At 42.2% G+C, this 27,189-nt stretch overlaps 1 protein-coding gene across 7 annotated transcripts in view; it reads left to right on the plus strand.

Moving 5' to 3' along the window:
• Positions 1-27,189, plus strand: part of SEMA5B (semaphorin 5B) — a 274,876-nt gene that overhangs the window by 84,884 nt on the left and 162,803 nt on the right. For all 7 annotated transcript variants that reach the window (XR_007889922.1, XM_051623688.1, XM_051623689.1 and 4 more), the window contains exon 3: positions 893-953. The gene's annotated coding sequence lies outside the window, so the exon portion shown is untranslated. The remainder of the gene's footprint in view (positions 1-892; positions 954-27,189) is intronic.

Genomic DNA, 27,189 nt, shown 5'->3' on the forward strand with positions numbered 1-27,189 from the left:
TTTAGAATTTGTTAGAATTTTTGCTGTTTTGCTTTCCTCAGATTTTGGGGCTTTGAATAAGGCAGAGGGGTGAAAATAATGCAAGTAACCTTTGAGATGTGGATTTCTTGAGCAGATTTTTTCATACTGTTCTTTGCTTTGGCATCAGTACCCTTGGTGTTTCAAAGAGGGGTGATACAGGCTCACAGCTAGCAGGCTAGCTGTCTGCCCTGCCAGCCTTGCTATGAGACCTGGGGCAAAATATGAAGGCTGCTTTCACACTTTGTCATTTGACTGTAGCTCCTGAATTGGCTTGAACATTTTAAATAAGTCTTTACAAACCTGTATCTGACTGCATTTGTGTGTAGTTCTGCTAACAGAATGGAGGCTGCAGTGAACTCCAGCAGGGTTGAATGGTGAGGCAGGGTGATGGGGGACAGGAATATTCTCAAGCAGATGAGGAACAAGATGTGTATTCACAGCCTACATTTCTCACTGGTGCAAATATCCCACTTGGAAACTGGGACAAGAGCAATTGCTTGTGTCTTCCATGAGAGTGAAGTATTCAAGATTGGAAAATGTTCAGGCAGGGCTGCACAATTTCTGAGTTAGATTGTGTTAAAATATTTATTGTTTTGACAAACATTTGCTGCTAGCAAATCTGTAGGCTAGGATTTTTGCAGAAAGCAAATATGAAGAAAAAATATACTGCAGCTGAAGCAAGTTTTGAAGCAACTTTCAGATGAGCTTTAAGCAAAATTTTTACACTGTTTCGTGGTTAAACTTCAATAATATATTCTTTACATTTATTTTCAAAATAACATCAAAATTTGATGTTATATTCTCTTCCCTGTTGGATAGAAGATGTAGGTAGAAATATTTTCTGAAGGCTCTTTTTCTGATGTTTTCACAGGTTACTAAGGATTTTCCCTGGAGCGTGACTTCGAATATGACACTTCAGTAATGCAGAGGCTGTAAGTAAATAATAGAATGTTTGCACCCCTTCTTTTACAGCTGTGTTTACATTCTTTCCAGAGTTCTACTAGAGCTCATCTTTGCTAGACTCTACCTTGCAACGAGCTTGCAAGGACATGACTCAAAGATGACACTGTTCTAAAGTGGATCATGCCATTTTAGACAGTTTGCTTCATCAGCTTCTTGTCTCATTTAAGAGCTCTAGTAATGGTTGCTTAATCTGCAGGAGGAAAGCTGAAGACATCTGTCAGTATTGCAGGAAAAGCGACAAGCAGACAAAAATAAAAATTAGCTCATTAGCACAGATGAGCAGTGAATAAGATGCAATGGTACGTGACTGAAAGCTGGCATGCAGTTGGTTCCCAGGCACAGAACAAAGGCCAAGAACCTTATTTTACTTGTGATACCACTAATTAGAAGTGCCTGCTAGAATCTGAATGAATGAAGGTAGGGGGCTGCTGCCCTGGCCATGTATTTGTTGGCCTTTGGTAACTTGGTGTCAGAGTTGGGTATGTGAGGAGTCTTATTAGAGAGGCAAGCTTCTGTACAATTCCTGGTGGTGAATGCTTGAAAAAGATACAATTTCCTTCTCTTCCTCAACTTTCCTCATCTCTTTCTAAAGTGAATTAGTAAGCTATTAATGTTGGTAGCTCTTTTCTGAATTCTGTGTTGTTTTTCCTAATCAATTTTCTCAGATCTGCTTAATCTCCATTTAATTCAGTCAGCTACTCATCATCCCAAACTTTTGTAATAAAGAGAGTGCTAATTTTTCCCTTTATTTCAATTGTAGTTGATGGCTTTCATCAGGTGTTATCATATAACTCAATCACCCGCCACTGGAATTTGTAATTTAATCAATAAAAGAGGCCCTTTTTCTCAAGGAGATCAAAAGAAAAAGAGCTCAAGGAAAATGCATGGTAAAAGGAAGGTGAAGAACAAGCAAGGGTGGTAGGAACTGTGGTCTGTACTTAGCAGTTGCACACCCTGGTAGCTATGTGTGCCTGGCTATCAGAAGAGATACCACTATTTTAGAATTAATGAATCTAATGGTTGCACGTGTAAACTCACCTTGCAAAATCTAGAGGGAAAACCATGGATCTTACTTAAGTTACTTGTATTAACTCCACCACACTGAATGGTGCCAGCAACCCTGTACATAAGTCCCTCCAAAAGCCCCATTGCTAGTGCTCTATCCACATTAGCTCCAAGTGAAACATTAAGTGCATCTTGGGGACTTTTTTTTAATTGCAGCAGGCACATTAGTAAATAAAGGCTTAAGAATACAACATTTTGGGGAATTTTTAACATACAGTGTATGGCATTTGTCTTGAAAATTTTAGTACTCCCCTTGAGTGCTACTCCAGAGTAAGTAAAAAGGTATTTAGAGAGTCTTTATCTGATTATTTTCAAACTGAATTGACAAGCATTTCCTCAGGTAAGCACAAAATTTCTTAAGAGAATAAAGCAATCAACTGATGAACTCTGGACTGAGTGATCTCTACAAAGCCCACCTCAAACACTCTACAGCAGAAGCATTGCTTACTTGTGATAGAGACTTACCTCAAGGCTTATTGAGTGTTGAACACTGTCAATGAAGAATGCCTGCACAAGTGCTGCATTGAAATGGCTTGGTCCTGATTTCTCAGCAATTCTGCCTTCCTGCAGCCCTCTTGAGTTCAAGACCTGCTCCGGTTTTGCACAGCTGTACCAGAAAGATTTGGGCAAGGAATGTGTGGTGTGCCAATCAAACAGCTATTACATCTACAAAGCTGCAGCTGGCCAACTTCTGACAGATCACTCCCTCTGCCCTTGGAAAATATCATAGAAGCCTTTTCTTGTATGAGTAATATTGTAAATAATGGTTCATCTTTTTTTCATAAACTTGTTTGAATCTATTCCCCAACCTTTCAACAGTGCCAAAGGATTACCAAACATACACCACATGATTGCTTATGATCCTTGGTTCCTTCTGGTGTGCACCAAATAGTGCCATCAAAGTCAGTGTAGTTTTGCCTGACATGTTTGGCCAAATATCAGTGCAGAATTGCTCCCACCAAGTAGCGTAGTATGCTGCATTTGAAGATTGACTTTTTTGAGCAACCAGACTTTGACTGGCCAAGGCAGTCTGTTTTGCCTAGCCAGGCAGCCTAGGGAGCCCAACTGTAAGAAGTGGAAATCTTCTGATGAGAACTGAGGTTGAAAGCATTTTTCGGGGTTGATTAAGTGCTCAAGAGCTCAAGGCTTTGTGGAATTGGAGCATCCTCAAAAATAAGCAATGGCATGTGCAGACTGCCTCTCTGTCCATCCCACAATAATTACTTCCTCTTTTCACCTAAAAAGAAGAAAATAATGCTTTAGTCCCACTCATCAGTGGTATGTTGCAAAAAATCCCTCCCACAAAGCAGAATAACTGGGGGTTTGAGAATCATACATGTGTACAGTATGTCCAGAAGCGTTTATATATATGTTCATTAATTTTTCCCCTTAATATTGCTTGCTTTTAAGTTGCTAAATCTTTCTGAAACACTTGGACTGGATTCTTGTCCTGCTCCCAGTGCCAAATGACCCATTTTAGTGATTTCACACAGATTGGGAATTTGGGAAAAAAAGAAAATTGCAGTGTCTTTTAGCTCATCTCTTAAAGGACACTGAGTTTTGCTTCCACTGGTTTTGAATTCAACAGGCTGCAGAAGGACTGAGTGTCATTAGCTATTAAAGATTTTTGTTTTCCTGATCATTGTGAAGTAGCATCATTAGCACAGGCAAATTACCATGCTTCACTGTGCTGTGTCCATGGCACATTAGAGGCTCTTTCCCATTGGTAAAGCTAAGTCTATTCTTCTGTAAAATGAGGGGCCCATTGGCAGCTCTTTGGCAAGTGAGACAGAGGGAGTATTTAATGAGGAGGAGAGTGGTCTAATAAGGGGGAAGAAGTTGAACGTGACAAGTACAGGGAAAGATACCAGAAGGCTGATTTATAAACCACTACATAATTGGGCCAAAATATTCATCTGTTTTAACAGGGCTGGGGAAGAAATGGCTGCAGTTAGGGGGTTAATATGTAACATGATTTTTCCAAAGTACATTTTAGAAAAGTCAAGCATTCCATTCCATTTCTCTTCCCCGTACAAAGTACTGTTCTTTCAGACTAATGGAAACTGGTTTGTATTGCTTAATTTTCCTCTTTGAAATGGTGTATTGCCTTTTGGTGAAGAAATTGGACTTACACTTGAATATGTCTGGTTTTTACAAATATGTTTTTAGTTTAATAAGATGAAACCAATTAACCAGAAAAGTCATTGCCAATGGATTTTACAAGTACATAAAAATATATTGCTTTTTCTCAAAACATTTCATCACCCTTTTAAATGTTCCTTTTTCTTTCCTTTGCCACCAGTGACAAAGCACTGTGATGTATTTATCCCCTCATGCATTTTCCTGAAGATGTTGATCTCTGGCCCTGATAGCGTGTGTGTGTGGGGGGGTTGTAGGCATGTGCATGTCTATGTGTTTATTTCTGTCTCACTTTGCCCCTGGTGTTGTTCAGTGTGTTTAACTTGTGGCCTGAAGAAAAACAGAGCACCAGAGCTATAAAAAGGTGTTCTTAAAAAGGTTACTTAAAGTGGCACAGGACCCAAGGGCTAATGAGCAATCTCTCAAAACCAGGTGTTAACGCAACTACCAAAACATTTGGTGCAGCAGGGATGCTGAGGAAGGCAGTAGCACCTGGTTGTTACCCACTGCCTCCCTGGGAAAGGAAATGTCTCCTGGAAACTCTTCTGAGGTCCCTTATTACGCCAGCTCTGCCTTGCAAGTGAGGGTGGGGCCAGCGCACGCTGTCCCACAGCAGTGCAGAGGTCTGTGGCAATGAAGTCTGGTCTCTGCCTGCCTGTCACTGAACGATATTGCTCATTTAATAACTTCTAGCAATATTTACTTCCATTCTGTATAATTAAATTGGAGAGAATTTTCATATAAGGCCCCACCAGCCTCCTCTATCCCTAAATTTCCATCTACTCACTGCCTGCCAGTGGGCTAGGTGACACAGAGGACATGGGTGCATGCTGAGGAATTACAGGATTTCGCTTTCCATTACCTCAACCCTCCCCATTCCCTCATAGCCTTGTGTTCTGCTTAAATTGCAAAGGCTATTAACTTCTGTGAGCATGTGGGGTGTAACCAGGCAGGCATCGCCTTGGAATGACATGGTTTTCCCTGCTCTGATCAGCTCTGTGTAAACTGAAGCATAATCTGCTTCGATTCCTAATAATTTAGCTAGTTTGCTTTAGTTACCAGCTAATACAGAGATGACTAAAACACAGTAGTTGGTGGTAAAATAGGGTGTCTGTCCAATTACATGGCATATGACACACAAAATTATCTGTTGCAAACAGGCACCTCTCCTCACAACAGCTTTCCTCAGTCCTTCAAGAAAACATCTGTATCATCCAAAAGAATAACAAACACTAAGTGTTGGTAATGGGAAAGGCTTCAATTCTCGTCTTCCACAAGCAGCGGGAGTGCCCTTCCAGGCAGTGCCCTTTTTGCATCCTGCTTCCATTTAGCAGTGGTTCTCACATTATAAAAAATAAGTCTATGTATTTTACCAGCAGCCTGACATAATTACTAGTGCTCTGCATATTTACCATGTAACTGCTGATTGATTTGAAGGAAATTATTACGTGGAGGTCTTTAAAGGAGATACCCCTTTCAGTGGGGTGTGAACTTCAACATAAACCAAACAGTTGTTTCAAATCGTCCTGGATTTGTGAAACTCTCAGTTAGCCACACCAAACTGTGAAGGATGCTGCCCTTTCAAAGCCAGGACAGCCCAACGCCTCCTTTCAGTAGCTGTTGTATGAGAAGCATGTGCAGATTTAGGTCCAGCTTAGTTAATTCTCACTTTTTTGGGGTCTTTGTTGAATTCCTAAGCTGTCTCTCATATTAAAATGACCTTGTTTCTCCAGGGAAGCCTCTCCCCGTTCAAACAAATGGTACCAACACCAAATAACCACTTTGTAGTATTCAGTTTTGTCCTGCGTTTGTTTTAAAGCTTCCCAGGAACCCTTGGCTACTTCGCATGAACTGTTAACTTGAGGGTAATAATTTTGTCTGGGTTTTGTCACAGAAATTCAATTAAGGAGGATTATGAACACAGTTGTAGGCCTGTTTCATTTACAGTTGCAAATGAAACCCAGGCCACACACTGATCGTTTATATACGAAAGGAGATGCTGTGTAGTTTTGAGTGTCTGAATTACCTGCATATTCCTTTGTGTGGCTTCTCTTATTGCAGAAGAAGGAGAAGAGAGACTTGCAAAATGAATAAAGGAGTGACAGAAAGGCAGGAAAGAAATCACCAAGGGAAAAACTACCCCCACTGCTTTTCCCTAGGAGGCACACTGCCCGTCTACACATAATAAACTCCACAGGGAATTTCTTCCTCCTTAGAAAATATATCCCGAAGGGCAAGAGCAAGTAGTCCTTTATTTATTTATTTATGGTTAACAAAGAGCAATATTCTGGTTTTGTGGCCTTGGTTTCAATCCAAGTCCCAGAGCCACTGGGGGCAAGGAATACAGTTTCATTTTTATTTTCCAGTTTTTATTTCTGGGCCATGCAAGCCAAGTATTTTATTCCTTTTTTTCCTCTTCTCAAGTTTTTCTGTGAGCAGCTGAATTCTCCAGGTAGGAAAGGAGAGAGGAGGAGGAAGGGAGGAGAGGACATTTACCAGACTGGAGCAATAAGATAGCTGCCGCAGAGGCTGACTCCTAGTGGAAGCAGTGTGTTTGGAGATACTGAAAGAACGGATTATTTTTATTTTGAGGGATGCCTTTTTTAGTTATGAAGCGCAAAACAAAAGCAAAACTTGTCTTGATGTCCTCTGATGAAATGTCTGTGTTTGTAAAGCAGCAATATATCTCAGCTTTGCAACAATAAACTTGGGAATTACTTTGCACCAGTCTGTAGATGTGAAGGGCATGGCACTTGGTCATTTCGACTTCCTTATACGGGCTTTATCCCACAGATTTGGGCTCTGTCCTCTAACCTTTTGGCTGGGAAATCCCACACTGATTTCCCTGGGGTGTTGCCTGGTGAAAACACAGAGGTTGTGGCTTCCTATTACTAATAAGGCTTTAGCTGTCATCTACTAAATTTTATCCACAAGGAGTTATCACCATTTTGCACGTGGGGAAGGGTGAGGTGCCTAAAGGTGGAAATGCAGCCCCAAGTGAGTCAAGAACAGGAACAGCCCCAGTCTCCAGTCTGTTTCTAGCTGTGCTTCAGATACTGTTTCCATACACCTCTCGTATACAGGCTTGACACTGTTAAGAGTCTGAAAGAGAGGCAGGCAGCTTATTAACTCTCAAAAACTTCAGCAAAATTCACTGGAAGTGAAGCAATGAAGTGTGAACAATATCTATCTTTGTTCCATGTCCAGGTCAATTCATCCTGTGGTGAGGGGCTGTTACAGTAATTCATATTTTTTGTCTGTTTTGTGGTAGAGTTGTCTTGTGTCAGACCAAGCTTGTGAGAGCTTGTTGTTGAGGCAAAAGTTGGATGAAAAAAATGAAAGGCCTTATATTAAAGGTTGATCTGTGAGTCTCTTACCTTTGGGGAATCTTTTCTGAAGAAGTTAGGACAACTGAATTCAGTGCTTTCAGCAGCTTTGAGTCCAGGTGAACATGAGTTTGGAGTAGCTACTATGACAAGTTGGATCTGAGTTTGACTAACCTTGCAAAAAACAATGGATGCATGCTGGAATAAAGACTCTGGTAGAGAAAAGGAGAAGGATCAGGGGTTTTTCATAATACCAGGTTATTTTGTTACAGCTGATTGGGATATCTATCACGGCCCAGCTTTGTTGACTAGTGGAGGTGATCCCAAGAAATCCTTGCAAAGATGAAGGAGATGAGCATCTCCAGAAGGGTCTTCCCACAGGGGGCAAGAGCCAACCTTTGGGACTGCTGCTGTCATACCATGTGCCTCACTGCCTAGCCTAGCCCAGCTTTCAGGTAAATAAAGTAGGGTGAGATGAAGCTCTGCCTATGTTCCAATCACAGGTTTTATATTTGGTGGAGCATATAAGAATAGCTCTTTTTGTCATCTTTCAATCTGTAAATAGTAGAGTTAGATCCTTAGCTAGCATAAATAAGCTAAACTTAAGTGCTGAAGGGTTGATTTTGATGGAGTAACTTATGCTTTGGTCCAGTTCAAGCAGAGTCCTTCCTTCCTTCCTTCCTTCCTTCCTTCCTTCCTTTCTTTCTTTCTTTCTTTCTTTCTTTCTTTCTTTCTTTCTTTCTTTCTTTCTTTCTTTCTTTCTTTCTTTCTTTCTTTCTTTCTTTCTTTCTTTCTTTCTTTCTTTCTTTCTTTCTTTCTTTCTTTCTTTCTTTCTTTCTTTCTTTCTTTCTTTCTTTCTTTCTTTCTTTCTTTCTTTCTTTCTTTCTTTCTTTCTTTCTTTCTTTCTTTCTTTCTTTCTTTCTTTCTCTCTCTCTCTCTCTCTCTCTCTCTCTCTCTCTCTCCCTTTCTCCCTCCCTCCCTCCCTCCCTCCCTCCCATTCTTTCCTTCCTTCCTTCCTTCCTTCCTTCCTTCCTTCCTTCCTTCCTTCCTTCCTTCCTTCCTTCCTTCCTTCCTTCCTTCCTTCCTTCCTTCCTTCCTTCCTTCCTTCCTTCCTTCCTTCCTTCCTTCCTTCCTTCCTTCCTTCCTTCCTTCCCTCCTTCCCTCCTTCCCTCCTTCCCTCCTTCCCTCCTTCCTTCCCTCCTTTCTTCTTTCCCTCCTTCCCTCCCTCTTCTCTATTGTCTCTTCTCTCCTTTCTTTTATTTTCTTTCCTTTTTTTTTTTTTAAACAGGTTTTTTTTTACATGGAAGGAAAAACATGTAGTTGAATCCTAGAGCTAGATCAAGTATTGTGAGCCTGAGGTTCTTTTCAGCCAAATAATGACTTTATTGGCTTATAGTGGAAGAATTGAAAGAGATGTGGGAAAATAAGACTGAAACACACTTGGGAGCCTGTATTTCAGTAACAAGGAGTACAATGACCATTAATATGGGAATTAATAACTCTCCAAAGCCACCTCTTTTGAGCAGCTGCAGTAGGAACTGGCAGTGTGGAATGCACACACTAATTCTCTTTCTGAGCAGCTTTATGTATGTTCAGTCTCAGCAGGGGCTGTTTTCCTTCCCTTTAGGAAGACTCTGAAGAGGAAGAACATGTAACAGCCTTGAACCACCCAGTCTGTGTACCATATGTATGTGCCACTGAGACATGTTGTCAGTGTTGACTGTCCCTGAAAGGTGGAATCTGTGCTGGTTGCTGGCAGTTCCTGTCATTGGAGGCACTGGAGCAAAAATGCTAATGTTGAACTAAAAGGGAAGGTTTGAAATTGTAAGCAAACACAGAAGATCCATCATGCATTTTCACAGATGATAAAAGGCTGACAGTGGCAGTCTGCTTATCAAATAACTAGATTTATTGAAATAGCCCATGCTCTCATTAAATAGTTTGCTTTTTATGTTTCAATTTTATTTCCTCTTACTGAAGGTGTCTGGATTTTTTTCAAACCTACTATGACTGCCCTGGCAAACTGGCTAATTTAGATAATTCATCCTGTTAATGCTTAAAAGAAGCATGGACTGCAGCGTTCTCTTCTCACTGAAGTAGTGGGACCTCAGCACAAAGCCGGTCCTTGTCATGAGATCTGAGCTTCCTGGAAAATAAGTTATAAAATCAATCTAATAATGAGAAGTTTGTTCCTTGCAAGATGATAGTGCTGGTGGAAGTGTGGCTACAGTTTCATTTAGCGTGAGCCTAGCGCCGTCAGCTATGCACAGAAAATGGGGTAGGATTGATCATTTTTAATCACTAGAGAAAAATAAAATACAGAAACAAAAATGTTGCTAGCATGATATGACATTGCTGTGCTGAAGGGACTGTTCCTTTCATGGCTTAGCAAGGTACTGCATTTTGTGTTTTTGTTCCCAGGGGAACAAGCTGCTGCTTTCCTCATTTGCTGAGAAAGTTTGTAAGACGAGAAGTGAAATATTAATAATTGAAAATGCAAGTTGCAGTAATTCTATTTGCATAAGGGTGTTTCTTGACCTGTGGAGGATATTCATTCTTTGTTGGAGAAAGATCAGCAGAGGAACTGTGGGAGCCTAATGGATCTAAAAGGCTACCTAGTAATAAACATGTTTCTCAAATGAATCTTAATGTGGTTCCCAAGACTGGAGCTCTCTATTTTTAGCCTGCCATTTTTCTGAGAGGACCTGATACTATCAAGAGAATCAATTCCCCCCAGCTCTGGGTGTGGTGACTGTAAGTAGACATGAGTGTGGCTAGAGGGATTTTTCACAAAGGACATGAACACACTCTTCCTCCTGCAGAGTTCGCTTTGTGAAGTTTAACAGTCACAGTGACCTTCACTAGGAAATTCCTTCTCCAAAGACATTTTCACAGTGAACTGCATGGAGTTCACCCACCTGCTGCAGCAGGGGTTAAGACTGAGTTGACTCTGCTGAGATTTTAACCTATAGTTTCAGGGTTGTGGTGGGTTTTTTTGTTTGGGCTATTGGGAGTTTTGTTTGTTAAGCCAGATGCTTATGCTGCAGATCCATCCTTCCGTGCTATTTGGAATGTTAGTGGTACCAAAACATTACTCATAAAGTGCACACGCTGTTACGATTCCTCAGTTTAACTCTTAGCATATTTATAGGCCTCATTTCCATTTTTTGTGGCCTCATTAATGGAACAGCAATAATAAATTGAAATGTTAATGGGGGATCACTTCACCAACAGCAGAAGGTACTAACGAACTTGATAACACAGTTGAAAGGAAAATAACTTTTTAGTAGTGTAATTTTTTTAACCATAGCCCTTGATTCTCTCCTTCCAAACACACGTAAATGGGGCAGTTTTGAAATTATGGCTGTCATTTCATGTGGACATTTTAAACATCAGGTTCCTGGATGTCTTGCATGGGAGATGCAGAAATTCTAGTGGGGGCAGCCAATCTGGAAGCTGAAGCATGAGCAAACTTTGCTGTAGTTGGTGGTAAGTATAGAAACCCAGAAAGAACCTTTTGTCTGTGTGGGTTAATTACCTCCATTAACGCAGCGTGAAAAAGTTGTCATTCTTGTGTGAAGTGGGCCACTCACATCCTGTTGTGAGGTACTTTGAGAGAGCCTCGAAGGATGGCCTTACATAGGACTTAAATTCCCCAACAGACAAGGGAATTTCTGTCTCAGTCACAGATTTGTGGAAGGACACTAAGAATTTGCTCGGGGGCACTGCCTCTCACTTTTCCCACTGGTAAGGTGGAGGGATTTGAGTTAATGGAACACAGTAGGATTTTGAGGCTTGGTCAGTTAATATATGTGGAGAGTTAGTATCTTCTGAGGGAGAGGTGATACACTGTGGGGCAATCCTCAGCTGGAAGTAAAGAGTACCAGACACTGTCCAGGACCTTTCCCAATGCTATACCTTGTTGAAGACCTCTGTGCTGAAGTTAATTACAACTGTAAGGACATTTCTGTATGCATGCTTAGAAGCTGAAGGCTGAAATTTGAAAAAAAATGCAGTAAATTTGCATTCTGGCCCCTGGTACAGACCATGTGTTTGAGTCTTTTGCTGCTTATTTCTAGAAAGTCTGTTCCCAATGAGTTTTCATCTCTCTGAGCATATGCTGTAATGCTTTTTCAAGTTTTCTTACACACAAATATAATAGAAATTTTGAAATGGATTGCCCACCCCTCTTTCTTTCTTTTTGTTAAACAGCAAGTTTAAAGATACTAGAGTGGGTCAAGAATTACATGTTTGAACTGGGTATTTTCTGCAAGACAACAGAGATTGGCATTTTAACGTGCCATTTAAGCTGGTAATTTCATGATCAGGAGACTACTGACCTAGAAACTTAACTCAGTCTTGTGAATACAAGTATGTGCAATTTGTTTTAGAAAATAGAAAAAATGTTATTTTCAAAAGAGGGATGTGATTGGGTAGACATGGTGTTTCATAAGATGGTTTAGTGATTAGGGGTTGTAGGGTGGATGGTTGGACTTGATGATCTTGAATGTCTTTTCCAGCCTTGGTGATTCTATGATTCAATTATTCTAATTCTTTCTTCTTTGTAGGCTTCGCGACAGTGTCATTAATTTGAAAATTACTTCTGTGTGGTATTGTTGTCTTGCTTCTCTGCAGGCAGACTGCATGAGCCCACTGGGCTAAGCATGGGATGAGCAAGTACGTATGGAAGCGAATAGATAAATGCCAATGTAGGGGCATTTTAAACAGGCAAACCTCACTCGTTTTCCGTCTCTCTGCAACCAATTACTAAGAGCCTTAAGCAAGTAAAGATATTCAACAGCCAGTACTACCAACACTACCTGGCACTGGCAAAGCAGACTTAATCTGCTGTGGCAGAAATAACACTTCAACATGTAGAGAGGAAGACAGTTGCTTTGAGTAATATGACATGGATATGGATGTGGATATAACTCAAGCATGTGGCATGGGGTTATGTGTTGAATAAGGTGCGTGAATAGACAAATGACCTTAAAATTCTTATACCATTTTGCTACGTTGTCATCTTTTAAACTTCTTACTTTTTAGCTTTAGTTCAGTTGTATCTAATTTTCCCCATTTTTTAAAGTGTTTTATAATATTCAATGTGTGTAGATTTAGTTTGGAGATGGAGGTGGAGCACAGCTGGTGGAGTAGAGGAGCAGGGAGGGAGCAGATCTTTTTAAAAGCAGCTCAACTTGTAGCCAAAAAAGATACTGCGTTTATAATGTTCCCATTCTTCTCAATACTTAACAAGAAAAATGATTGTGTGTGTGTGACGTGAATATTCAGCACAGAGCTTTGGTAGCTGACCGCTCTCTTTTCACAGCCATCCAACCGCACACACATTCCTAGGGGATTACCTCACTGCCAGTGCTCCTCAAAGTGTGGGATACACTGAAGCCGACCAACTGCAAAGCTCCTTTCTGCTCACTGTGGTGCTGATTTTAGTCAATGACCTTTAAAACCACAAACCTAACCCTACATCTACCCCCACAAAGTTTTTTCATTTGTTAGCTAAGTGGGAGAGAGACTGGGAGTGGAAATAGGGTAGTGTCCGTAGGTTACGTGTAGAAATTCCTCTCCAAGCTTTCCACTCCTCTTTGGCTCTAAAAACTCAATAACTTTCCAGCCAGAGAATGTTTGTCCTTTCCTTCTCTCTCTCTTTTTTTTTGTGTTCTTCCCTTGCTTTGCATATTCTGACAACACTGTTTACTTCAGCCTTCAGCTCCCACTGCTTTGTGTGCTTTCTCCCCATCTCACAATTGCACAAATAAATCACTGCGGAAAATTTGCATTTGATGGGAATTTTTAGGTGATATTAAGTTTTATGGGTGGAATATAATGTATGTGAGTTGGCTTAATTATACTGAATTTTCATTTGTGACATGGAGGTCTTTGTACAAGGCTATTTTTACCTTTCATCTTTTTTGCTGTTAAACATGTCAGTGAATTTGAAAACCTGAGGACTACAGGTCTCAGAAATTATTGTCTTTTTTTGTATCAAAATATCTGCTTATGCCAAGCAGAGCAAATCAGGATCATCACAGAGCTGAACAGTTAATTTATGCCAGGAATTTCTGAATGCCAGGCGGTCAGAGTCCAAGGCCCATATGTGTTGTAGCACCCTCTAGTCGCTCCAGTGGTAACTTGTCTCACTCTAGAGAGATGAAATCTGGCAAAAGAATTTAGATCAAGTGAAAGTTGATTAAAAGTATGTCCAGAGTTCCTGTGCCCTAATGTACTATCTATATAGGTTGAGAGTGGCTTCTTTCCCCCTCCCAAACAGTGGTGCATGCCCCAGAGCCCTGCCGGGTTTGGCATTGATGCGTGCAGGGTTTCTCTTGTTGCTTCCTGTCCTCCCACCATGGCAAAGCTTACATTTGGGCTGCAGTTGGCCATTGGGATTGCTGGGGCCGTGGGCCATGTCCACATATTACCTATTCTGCTACCCAGGCTGAGGTCGTAACGCTCACAGAGCAGCAGGTAGCCCCTGGGAATCTCATCAGCTGCTGCAGCTTTGTTTCAGGGAGGTGGGGAACCAGTTCCCCATTTCTGTTTTTGCCCTGATCTTAAATATCTGAACTGAAGGAAGGGACAGAAGTGCCATTGGTCTGTCGTATTTCTTCCTCCACAAGCATCAGGAAAGGTTGTGAGCCTCCTGCAGGATCCCCAGATCTGACCTTCTGGAGGGCAGGTATTTGGGAGGGCTCAGTAGGAGTTCTGATTTTTTTGACTGTTTCTTTGGAACAAGAATGACAAATTATGGCTTGAGATTGTCATACTGATTAATACTAATAACGTTGGTGCTGCTCCACAAAGTGCATGAGGCACTAATGAAGGTGCTGGTTTCAATTTATTTGTGTTTTAGGCTAAAGATTTCCACACTTGCACTATCTCCTTTCCCTTCACTGCCATTTTCCATGCAAAGGACCTGCATGCCCCTGAGACTGATAGCGCATCTGCTCCTCTGTGAAGACAAAGATAAACTGGTTCATGGTGTGTTGTTATTTCGCTTGCTCTTCAGCATAAGAACAAGCTGTAAGAATGCATTTAAGATGTTAATGAAATTAATGAAAGCCAGATCTCAGAAACAGCTGAGATTGTTGACTGTCTCAGGCAGATTTGTACTTCATTTTAATTACAGATGAGCCAGAACCAAAACCCTGATTAGAATTGCTCCAGATTTTGGATCCATATCTCCCAGCTTTGCAGTTTGGATCAGTTTCCAGTGTTTAATTCTCTTCCCATTTTATTTTTCCTTTTGGTTTTACTCCAGGTGTTTTAATGCTTTCATTTTGTCTCTGTGAAAGACCAGCCTCAGCAGCGGGCATGAGACCTGCTGCCACAAGTCCCACTGGGGCTGCAGAGGTGTAATGTGGTAGCAGGATGCGCTGATAGATGCTGAGGGAGCGTGTGCTAGACTTGGGGTTGACAAACACTTCTGTGCCATCTAAGCAGGCAGGTGACTTTCCCTGCTGGCTTTCTGGCAGCTCAGTAAAATACATCCCCTGGGGAAGTCCTTTGGTTAGTTGACAAATGTCTTTTTCTATGGCCTGAAACAGCCACAAATGTTGACCAGTCCCCCAGATGCAAATCTGATCGATGGTTTGTTACTGTGCCTTTGCTTGTACCACCAGAAGACCCCATCAGTGGTGTGGTGTTCTCAGTTAGCATGTGTATCAATTCCATCACAGAATTTATAATTTGATTAAAAAGAAATGCATCTTGAAGGCAGCGTATTAATAATGAATACATTCCTTTTTATGTTTCCTGGATATAAGGAGACCTCACGTCTCTCCCTGGGGAGAGAGAATGTTCTGAACAGTCCAGTTAGAAACGTCAGAGGCAGCAAGCACGCCAAAAAGGCTGGCTTATTATCTTTGTTCTTTGATTGCTATACTCAAATCCTAGGAACAACGTTACTTTGGGCCATAGGTATTGTGCTGTGCATTTTTAGAGTAGGTTGAGAAAATAACTTGATCATAATGGCTTTAAAAACAGTGATAAAAGGAGAGGAAAAAATAAGTTACATTAAATGCTACAGTGCTTCATTTACACAATATAATATAAAGTAAATTTTGTGATTCAAGTAATGATTTCTGGTTATTAAACTAGGCTTTAAAGACTTTATAAATGAAAGGCTTTTAATAAGTGATGAACATAGATGATATTGCGATTGAAAATAGAGAGAATAAGTTTAACACATTTGTTCCCAACCCACTCACTTCCCAGGTACTTTACTTGGTCCTTGGATCACTATCACAAAAATGTGCCAGTGAGACATAGCTTTAGCTGGGAAACTACATAGGAGAGCACCACCTGCCATGGCTGCCAGAGCCTGGAGAACATGATATTCTGGGAAGAGGCTGCAACACCATGGATTTCCACTGATTGGAGCAAGGGTTTTGGGGCAGCTAAAGGCAGTGGGACTCTGCTACTGAAGCCAAATTCACTGCCAGATGGTTTCCATCTGCATGTGTAAGATATCTCTCCTATGCCCATCATTGAAAGATTAAGCAGAGAGCTCATTGAGACATGAAAGTTGCTCTCCTTGGACAGCCATTTCATTAGGAAATTGGCAGATGGTGATGCCAGCAGGCATTGGGGCTGGTGGACAGAGCTGGGCGGTGCTTCACTGGGCTCTGGTTCAGAGCATATTGGCATCAGTTGGTGCCTTTTCACTGACTTGAAGGATCTGACCTGGGCAGTGTGCAGTGAGAAACTTTGACAAATAATTTAACTGCTCCTTTATCTTTTTGAGGATTAGTTCTAATTGTCTTTAGATTGGGACTGGCTGACCTGGAGGGGAGGTGGCTGAGGGAGAGGCAGGGCACTGCACGGAGCCATGCTGCCAAGCCCTGCAGCAGATGGTAGAGCCTTCCTTGTCTCAACTGATTCTGGTGTAAAGGAGACTGTTCTGGTGCAGGAACTGCCTTTTGGTTCAATATCTGAAACTCATGAAAAACTTTTTGTTACAAGGGTAAGCAGATGGGACAGCCCTGCCCAACTGCAGCTATGGATAACTTAATTTTACCTGATCAACTTCTCTCCTCATTTCAGTGGATTATTCTGCTTTATTTTGCCTAAAATATTAAAGACTGATGATGTTTCCAACCTAGAAGGGAGAAGGGATAAAACTGGGCTTACTAGAGAGGAGCCTGGGAGTGGCAAGCCAGTGCCAGTGGGACAGTGTAGTGGTGAGGTCCTACTGTTGGCTGTCTCAGTGGAGATGAGGGATGAAAGGCTGACAGTTATGGAAGCATCTGCAAACTGTCTGGTGGGAATTAGGACTTCTCCCTTCAAAAAAGTGGCAGGACCATTAACCTAGCTGAAGTGCATTATACCAATGAACACAGTATGGGGAACAAATATGATGACCTAGAGATCTGTGTGCAGTCACAGGGCCATGATCTCATTGCAGTCTCTGAGACATGGTGGGATTGCTCAGATGATTTGAGTGCTGTCATGGATGGCTATGTACTGTTTAGGAAAGACAGGTCATCAAAGTGGGGTGGTGGAGTGGCTCTTTATGTGAAAGAGCACCTGGAATGTATTGAGCTCTGCTTATGAGAGAAGGAAGAAGATGTTGAGAGCTTATGGGCAAGAATTAAGGGGAAGGCGAAGATGGAGGACACTGTTGTGGGTGTTTACTGGAGGCCACCTGATCAGGATAAGGAGGTTGATGAGGCCTTTTACAGGCAGTTGAAAGTAGCTTCATGATCACAGGCCCTGGTTCTCATGGGGGACTTCAACCACCTCGATATTTGCTGTAAGGGCAACCCCACCAGGCATGCATGATCCAGGAGGTTCCTACAGAGTGTTGATGACAACTCTCTGACCCAGGCGGTTGAGGAACCTACAAGTGGGGGTGTGCTGCTGGGCCTGGTATTAGCAAAGAAAGAAGGTCTTGTTGGGGATGTGAGCGTTGGGGGCAACCTTGGCTGTAGCAACCACAAAATGGTAGAGTTTACTATTTTGTGTGGAAGAAGTAGAGAAATGAGTAAGATTACAGCACTGGATTTCAGGAATGCAAAATTCTGTGCAAATGGAAAGATCTACTTGGTGAAATCCCGTAGGCCAGGGCCCTGGAAAGTATGGATGTCCATGAGAGCTGGGCAACTTTCAAACACTACTTGCTCCAAGCTCAAGACCTGTGCATCTCTATGAGGAAGAAATCAAGCAGAGGAGGTACAAGACCTGCATTTATGAGTAAGGGTCTTCTGGAAAATATTAAATGGAAGAAGGATATTTACAGAATGTGGAAAACAGGACTGGCCACTTGGGAAGGATAGAGGAAAACAGAGAATGCAGGGATGCAATGAGGAAAGCTAAGACCCACCTGGAATTAAGTCTGGTGAGGGGTATCAAGGACAACAAGAGAGATTCTTCCAGTACATCAATAAAAAAAGGAAGACTAGTGAAAATGTAGGCCCGCTGATGAATGAGGTGGTTACCCTAGTGGCAGAAGACACAGAGAAGACAGAGTTATTGAATGCCTTCTTTGCTTCAGTCTTCACTGCAAAAGCCAACTCTCTTGAATCCTGGACCCTGGAGGCCAGAGATAAGGTCTGGAGGGAGGAAGACTTTCCCTCAGTAGGGGAGGGCCAGGTTAGTGGCCACTTAGCCAATCTGGACATCTATAAAACCATGGGCCCTCATGGAATGTATCCATGAGTTCTGAGAGAGCTGGCAGGTGTTACTGCTAGGCCACTGTCCATCATCTTTGAGAGGTCATGGAGAACAGGACATGTGGCTGAGGACTGGATGAGAGCTAACATCACTCGAGTTTTCAAAAAGAGCAAAAAGGGTGACCCATGGAACTACAGGCCAGTTAGTCTCACCTCTGTCCCTCCTAAGGTGTTGGAAAAACTTGTTCTGGATGTCATCACACAACAAGTCAAAGCAAAGAATGTCACTGGAAGAAGTCAACATGGAGTCACCAAAGAGAAATCATGCTTGACCAATCTGATTTCCTTCTATGACATCGTAACTGGCTGGCTTGATGAGGAGAGAGTAGCAGATGTCATCTACCTTGACTTCAGCAAGGCTTTTGACACTGTCGCCTATAACATCCTCATTAGGGAACTCAGGAAGTGTGGGCTAGATGAGTGGACAGTGAGGTGGATTGAGAGCTGGCTGTGTGACAGAACTCAGAGGGTTGTAATCAATGGAGCAGGGTCAAGTTGGAGACCTGTAACCAGTGGTGTCCCCCAGGGGTCAATGCTTTGTCTGGTCTTGTTCTACATACTCATCAGTGACCTGGATGAGGGGATAGATTGTATGTTCTCAGCAAGTTTGCTGATGGTACCAAATTGGGAGGGGTGGCTGACATTCCAGAGGGCTGTGCTGCCATCCAGTGTGACCTGAGAGAGCTGGGACTCTTCAGCCTGGAGAAGAAAAGGATGAGGGGAGACCTTATTAATGCCTACACGTATCTAAAGGGTGGGTTCAGGGAGGATGGAGCCAGACCCTTTTCAGTAGTTCCCAGTTACTGAGAGGCAACAGGCACAAGCTGGAATATAGGAAGTTCCACTTAAATATGAGAAGGAACTTCTTTACTGTGAGGGTGAGAGCACTGGAACAGGCTGCTCAAGGGGGTTGTGGGCTCTCTTCTGAAGATATTGAAGACCTGCCTGGATGCAGTCCTGGGTAATGTGCTCTAGGGGATCCTGCTTTAGTGGGGAATTTGGACTAGATGCTCTCTAGAGGTCCCTTCCAACTCTGACAATTCTGTGATTCTGTGATAGAAATAGATGCATTTCAGTGATGGGTGAATTGGTTCTTGTGTGGAAATAGTAATCAAGACACTTTTAGGCATCTTTGGCATCAAAGGCATGATATAAATGTGAAATATTATTTTGTGCCATGCAGCTGCTCTAATCTGAAATACACATTATGTCTCGGTAGTATAGACAGTGCTTAAGACTGTTAAATTAAACTATTAAAGCCTATAGAAAAAAACAGAGATGACAGAGTGCAAATTAAATCTGAATTATCATTAAATTGCTGTGCCAGTAGTTTTCAAACACATTCACAGTGACCTGGAAGAGAGCAGGGGGAGTGGAATGACATTCACACCTCTTAATTGGAGTAATTATCTGTACTTTGTTATCATGCTGCCCACAACAAGGGCATCTCTGTTGGTCACATGGGTAGGGCAGATGGATGCCTGTACACCACAAGGGATACATAGGGATATAGTGAATGTCCTGCCATCTTTCTGATTTAAAGCCAGGGCATGGCCAGACCCTGTTAGATAGATAGTTTTTAAAGATGATAAATGACTGAAGGCTCTTTTCTGTGCAGGGTGACTGGGGCAGAAATGGGGAGCACAGGGCATGGCTGGGTTGTGCTAATAAGAAATGTCAGTGTCCGAGGGTCATACAGGTCTTTCCTCCCCTCCTCTGAGCCCAAGCTCAGTGGGGGCCTTGCTGAACCGGGGGCTTGTAATAATTCCAGCTTTGGGCCTTCATGGAATATCAGGTGGAGAAGGAGGTCATCTAAATGATCTGCCTGCTAAAACATGAGCACACCTGGCAGTATTTTCTCATGTGCTTTGGCCAGTTCATTTATATCCAGTTGCAAGTGATGAAATTTTCAGAGCTTCCTTTGGAAGTTTATCCCTGCCCCGTTCTCTAATAAACACTCCACAGGGCATTTTAAAATTAAGATTTCACCTTTGTTTTCCTCATTTCATTACTCATGATGGTATCTTCGTGTACCTCTAAAAAAATCCCTTTCCATTCTTAACCCATACAAGCACTTGCAGGCAAGTGGGTATCTGTTTATTGTGAGTCAACCTCATGCCAATCCATCAGTTTGCCTCTTAGAGCACTTTATGACAGCAGAAAGTGATTAATTTTCAAAGCAGACACAACCTTTAATCTGCAGAAAAGGAAACAAACTTTCCCCCACTCCTTTGCTGATTGAATCTGGAAATGAATGAATGATACCCAACTCAAATGTGTTTCTAAAATAGTTTTCATTAAATATAATTGGTCAGTGCTGATCATCAGAAGTGGCTTGAAGATGGGCCTATCTATGTATATGGTACTAAAGTCAGAATGAGCTCAGTGATCAATATTCGTCCAACATCTTAATCTGCTCAACAGTATTAAATGGGTTTTCCCAACATCCCCACAGAGTGGAGAAATAATGTAACTCTTAGGCAGGAATATTAAAGCAGAGAGGATAAATGTGATATCCAAAGCAATGCCGAGCAGCTCCTGACTTGTATCTTTGTACCTGTCATCCTGCTGTTTGTCATTATCAACCAATGCATTTACAGCTGGGGAAAGCTCCCAAGGATGGCCAAGAAAATCCATAGTTTGGCAAAACTGGATGAAACATCTGAGCGTGGTTTCCCCTACATGTGCTTTTGCAGTCCCAGATCTTTCAGCTGCTTGTTGCTAGTGGATAAATCAAGACTAAACTCAAGTGCAGGCACAGCCTTAGTTCTTAATATAGTTTATTTGTTTTCTGGGTGGCTTATTAATTGCTGGGCTCCTGTGCAAATGATGGGAACACAGATCTCTGTCCTTAAGTCCTTCCCTTGCTATCCTGCTAAAATACATGTTATGTTTCCAGCATGGGGCTGAACCTTGGTCCGTGAGAAGCTAAACTCAAGTATGCAAGTCATTTTACATACTGCTGCACTGTAAAAATCATAGTAATTTTATATACATATACAGTTAGCTCAATAATGGCTAGAGATACGTGTTCCTCCCTAGACTTACTGTAGGAAATCTTTTCAATTTCCCTACTGCTTGAGAGGGTAACTAACAGTGTATTTAATTTTGTTATTTAAGGCCAAGCCTGCTACGGGACATTTGTCAGTGGCTATGACTTCTGAAGGGATTTGAATGAATGACCAAGAAGAATCTGAATCATCCAGTCATGCAAATTAAACTATTTCAATAATATGAAGGCTACTTCTCCTGATCCATAGTAATTGATGAGGCTCATTATATGTTAATATCACTCCTTTTTTTTTTTTTAATCTTACATGTAATTTGCTACAGTGTTTCCATGTGAAGGTATAATTAAGATTCAGATGGCAATTTCATTCTAGACTGCTGTCTATAGTGCTTAAATAAAAACTAGCACTTGGGATGCTATTTCCTCTAGAGGCAGAAAAAATATTCTTTTTGATACTTCAGATATAAATCCATTCAGCCACTGCAGAGTTTTCTAATTGTGAAAACATGCAAAGTACTATCTCTTCCTGGCAAGCATTGCTTCTCTTCCCCCTCTGTGGTGTGGTGTCCCTGCAGAAGGTCTTGTGTTCAGTACAGCAGCAAGGGCTCAGTTCCTAAGTGCACAAAACCTCCCAACTTTCATGTCAGCTGTGACCAGTTTATCCAGCTATGTATTAACATTCATTATCAGTGTGCAATGGCACTGGTGGGTACAGAAGCCAGCTGCTCCAAGGTCTCCATGACCAAGCTGTTGGTGGGAACATCTTTGTGTGAACCTCCATGAAATTTCATTGAAATTTTACTATACACATTAAGGGTTCATGTGGGGCTTAAAGTGGGCAAAAAGCCTTAGCAGTGTGAGCAGGAAAGGCAGGTGTGTGTCTGTGTTCTGGTGTGTGTCATCACTTTGTGATGATCCTCTTCTTGATGGCCAGGCTCTGGCTGTATGCGGGATGTGATGACTGCCTACCAGTTGACTACACACATGAGCTTCTGCTGGGGGTGCAGCTCACTCTGACAGAAAAACACTTTGGTACCTACTGTATGAGAAGAGCAAACCAAAATGTGTCTGTAATACCATGTTAGGAAACACAAATGTGGGTGTACATTAAAACATCCAGATGAGCCTGCTGACATGAGCAGGGAGGGGGGGAGAGGGGAGTCTCTGTGCTTTTGTAAAGCAAGCAAAATAGTCACCATGCAAGTGGCAATTTCTGAAGTGGATGGCAAAATCTCATCATTTTTTTTAGCAGCCATTTTTTTGGAAGCAATCGTGCTGTTACTCTTTTGTTTAGACTGACATCAGGTGCTTTATGAACCTTGTTTCAGAGGTTTTCTTTTGCTGGCTGCTTGAAAAGAGTGGGGCCATGTGTCCAGAGCACAAACCTTGTGCCAGTGTGAACTGCCTGGCAGCAGTGTTGCTTGGCAGGGCAGACCAGGTCATTCCTCTGCTTGAATCAAAGACAATTAGAGTAATGGAGCATCTGCCCTATGAGGAAAGGCTGAGGGAGCTGGGTCTATTTAGCCTGGAGAGGAGGAAACTGAGGTGGGGATCTCATAAACTTAAAAATATCTAAAGGGTAGGTGTAAGAAGGATGGGATCCAGTCTTTTTTCTGAAATGTCTAATGACAGGACAAGGGGCGATGGGCACAAGCTGGAGCACAGGATGTTCAAGTTAAACGTAAGGAAAAACTTCTTTACTGTGAGGGTAAACTCACACTGCAACAGGCTGCCCAGAGAGGTTGTGGACTCTCTCTGGAGACATCTAAAACCCATCTGGATGTGTTCCTGTGTGATCACTTTAGGTGATTCTACTCTAACAGGGGCGTTGGGCTAGATGATCTTTAGAGGTTCCTTCCAGCCTTGACCACTCTGACTCTGTAAGGGAGATGTGCATTTTACAGCATTTTCAGTGCAAGGCCCCATGGGGGTTCATAGGCTGTAAAATACAGAAATCATCCCACCAGAGCAATGCAGTCACCCTGGGGCTAAAAGAAAAGTGAAAGGGGGGGGCAGCCCTTGGCGAGTCCTGCAGCCACCATATGGGCAGGGGGAAAAATTCTCACTTCCACCTCACTGCTGGAGTGGAGACGACAATGTGTAAACATGTTTTTTGGTAAGTGTTGGTGGGGTCTGTAAGACCAGAGCCACCATCATCCTGCTTTGCAGTGGGGAACACTGTGCAAAATCACTGAGTGGCTTCCTGACTCAGTTTCCCCTCCTGTAAACTGGAGGAGATCTTTCCCAAAGATGCTGTAAAAATGATTATGTTACAATACTGTGGTGTGAGGTCCACATGAGTCCTTCAGAGAGAGCTTTGAGTGTAACAGCTGCTTTAAAGTGGTAAAAAGAAATGCAAAGGTTTGACTTTGCTTTGCACCAGGGGGAAGAGCAGGATGTGTCTTTCAAAACAGGAATTCATTATAGCATTGTCATGTTAAAGGACTGCAAGTGGTGTGGGTCTTATTCTCCCCTGGTGTAACTGCAGCTCCTGCTTCTGGCTCACCCAATAGCAGGGGTGTGGGGTTGCCCATCCCTGCTGGTAGCTGCAATGGGAGTGTGCTGTCTCTGTGCCATGTGTTGTCCATAATGTGAGGTTTGGAACCAAGCCTGTTTTTAATAAATTGTACCTTTTCCTCAACTGCTTCCTGTCTAAATGCTGTGTACTAACCCAAAAATGAGCAACCGTCACAGCAGCTGTCAGTGGATTTTTGTATGTTCTCAGCAAAGACCCCCTGAGGAATTTCCTTATTAAACAGCCGAGCCATCGAAAGCGCCTTTTCCTGCCAAAAAGGGCAAAAGGCACAGAGAACCGAATGAATCTGTTGCAGTTTAATGAGCCTGGGCCTTGGAAGGGTTTCCCCCCTGGCTGGTGCCTGCTGCTGAGAGAGTCAAAATAATATTCTAGTGTCCTGAGTATAAAGCCCTTTATCATCTTTGCTTTGACCGTTTCAGGGTATACTGGTACTTTTGACATGTTGCTGATGGACACTGTCACCCCTGGAGCTGAGCTGGGCTGAAGGGTGTTTGTAGGGCGTCACATGCAGTGAGGTCTCGGCAACCCAAGGACAAACTGTGATCTGGGAGGCTGAGGAGTGTTGTTTCAGACCTTCAGTGTGTTTCAGACTTGATCTTGAGGAAAGTACTGGCCTCAGTTGTAAGAAAAATGTGAACTCTATTACCAGGTGTATCTGTATCTTTTGGTGATTGAGTAGAATGGACCAAGACTCTCCAGCCTGGAAAAAGAGATGGACCAAGTGGGCATGTGGTGGGAATCCAGCAGACAGGAAGGTGCCTAGAAGCAGGCAAGGAAAGGGGAAAAGGAAGGATGTGGTTTCATTCATCCGGGAAGTCACTGTTTTGCTTACTATGTGATTTTATGGCTAATTCTAAAGAAACATTGATTAGATATTTGCTGTTGAAGGGAAACCTGTGAGAAGATCAGGACCAGAGGTGATAGTGGAGGAACTGGCCTGGAATAGCATTGGGACAAGGCTTCGTAGAAACAGTAGAGAGGCAGAAACTGCATTTTTGCAAAGAAGGAAGCAAAGTGATCTGATCTGAAACAGAGGGTGATGTTAAAAAGAAATACAGTGTCTGAGAGGCAGATGAATTGATCACATGAATTAAGACTATTCATTTCACTGGTAGCACAGAAATCTGCTGTGTACTTTTATTCTCAACCTGGTTTTGGCCATTTTTGTTCTGAATCACTGCCAGAGGGTGTCCTTTCATGCTGCCCTCCTGTACAGAATTCAGGAACAGGGCCCTTTTCCAGGTCTAAGCCTTTCCGTTATCTTATTTCTTTCCTAAGGGAGCAAAATTGATTCCCAATAAAGCGGCTGGTTGATTTTGAAGATTCTAGCACATGTCTATTTGTTTGATCTTTTGGTTTTCCTTTTAACAGGTTGCTCGCTCTGTCCCACCTCTAAATGACTGTCAGCCTGTCTGTGGTCACGGACTGCAGCTCCGTGTCTGGGCTACTTTCTGCTGCACTCCTTCTCCAGCAACGCCCACTACATTGTCAGATAGGAAAGCTAATGAAACATATGGTTTCTCCTTTTTCTTCTGTGGTTTGATTTATATTCATTTTGTCCTTGTATGTCAGGAGTGGATGAGTAGAAAGGAAGAGGGACTCACAGACCCTGAGTGCACTCTTCTTTGCTCTCCTTATTCCATGGAGTAGCACTTTTAATCACTTTTTTTCACTCCATTGCATTTTCTTCATGCTTGATTTTTTCCTCCCATCACAGCCTTGTTATCCTTGTTGCCTCACCTCCTTCTTTTGGCACTGAGATCCTCAGCTTTGAGAGCTTTCCTATTTTAGTGAATATGTTTGGCAGTAATAAACACCAGAGCGTGATCTAGGCCAACAGTGCAATACATATCTTGATATTTCTTATTTATTTTTGACTAATGTTCATACACTCAAGCCAGCCAGTTTCCAAGTTAGAACATTTTTTTCCCCTCTGCCTCTGACCACTGCAAACTCTTCCTTTTATGTAGAGGAGAAAATGTGTTTTCTTCCTGCTTTTTAGAGGGATGTGGTAGCAGTAGGGAGGCTGGGTTAGGAAGCTGGCAGGGAACTTTGCAGATTATACACAGGGTCGAATAGGACAGATTCTATTCCCCAGAGTTACTTTGGTTGTACAGCACTAGTAATTTGTTTGTGAATGATGCAAATACTGTGCAGATGAAAAAGTGAGCATAGCTGTGTCTGGTATCTAGGATGATTTTTTAGTACTTTTCTGAAGATAACTTTTTTTCAGCAGAAAGCCAGTTATTTGACACACTGTATCCTACTTGTGGGTAGTACAATGCTACAGGATTCTAGAAGGCTACTGGCAGAGCAATTAAAGGTGCATATTTTAAGCAGTTCTTTCAAGAGATGCTTACAACTCTTGTTATTTGTTAGGAGAACAGCAACTGCCATGCCAGATGAAACTGGCAATCATTCTTCTCCGATGTGCTGCCAGTGACAGTATCTGATGTTGGATGCTTTAGGGAAAATGCAAGAAACTACAATGTGCCATGAAGGAGCTTCCTCTGACTCACACCCATCAGAGCTGGCTGGTGCCCTGAAGAGTGTTGATATAACATAGAAAGTGATTTTTGGCTCATGACTGAGGTTAAAAGTGAGTTGTCAATGCTACAGAGTAGAGCAGTGACGGAAGCAAAGGTAGCTGGGCAGTATGGCCTGGCCAAGTGTGGAACCAGCAAGGTCAGGGAAAATTGAAATAGTGCAGTGGAAATTCTCAAATGTCATAAATTTATCACTTGCAATCCGTAAAGTTTGGTCCTTTAATTGGATAAATTAAGTTAATCATTTATGCAAGTCCATAGGCACACATTACAATAATGTGTGCCTTAATTTGCTAAGAATTAAAATAAGCTTTGTTAATTAGTTCTTATGGTCTATCATGAAGCAGCAATGACTTCTGAGCCTCTGAATTACCATAGAACTTGAAGGTGTGCTTTTTTCCTCATTACTCAACTAACCTAATTCTGCTTTCACTTTTAACTGCTTTTATATGTTTGACTGACTGGGATTTTGCTCTTCTTTCCCCATGTATTTGAGCCAGCAGAGCAATCATTCAGTTTTGATCTAATAATGATGTGGGAGATGGTGGCCACTTGACTTCCTGTAATTTCTTGACCCGCCACCTATTGAACAGAGATGTAAGACAGAATTGATACAGATGACTTGGCTATAAGGTCTCAGTATACAGGATGTCAGCATCAGCCTGAAATATCCTGCTTGGAGAGCATCAGATGTGAGCATTGCCAACCCTGACATCACCTGCCTAGGGAGGCTGCACCAGTTATTATGACCAGTGGTTCCCTGGAACAAAGAGAGATTAAATATCCAGAAGAATTTTACTCAGCTGTGTAAAATACAATTTAAAAGAACTTTCAAGTAAGTTTTATGTATTACTTCCTTTCTGTCTGTGTCATGACAGGACTCCAGGCAATCCTG

The sequence above is a fragment of the Apus apus genome, chromosome 6 (genome assembly GCF_020740795.1).
Source record: "Apus apus isolate bApuApu2 chromosome 6, bApuApu2.pri.cur, whole genome shotgun sequence".
NCBI lineage: Eukaryota > Metazoa > Chordata > Aves > Apodiformes > Apodidae > Apus > Apus apus.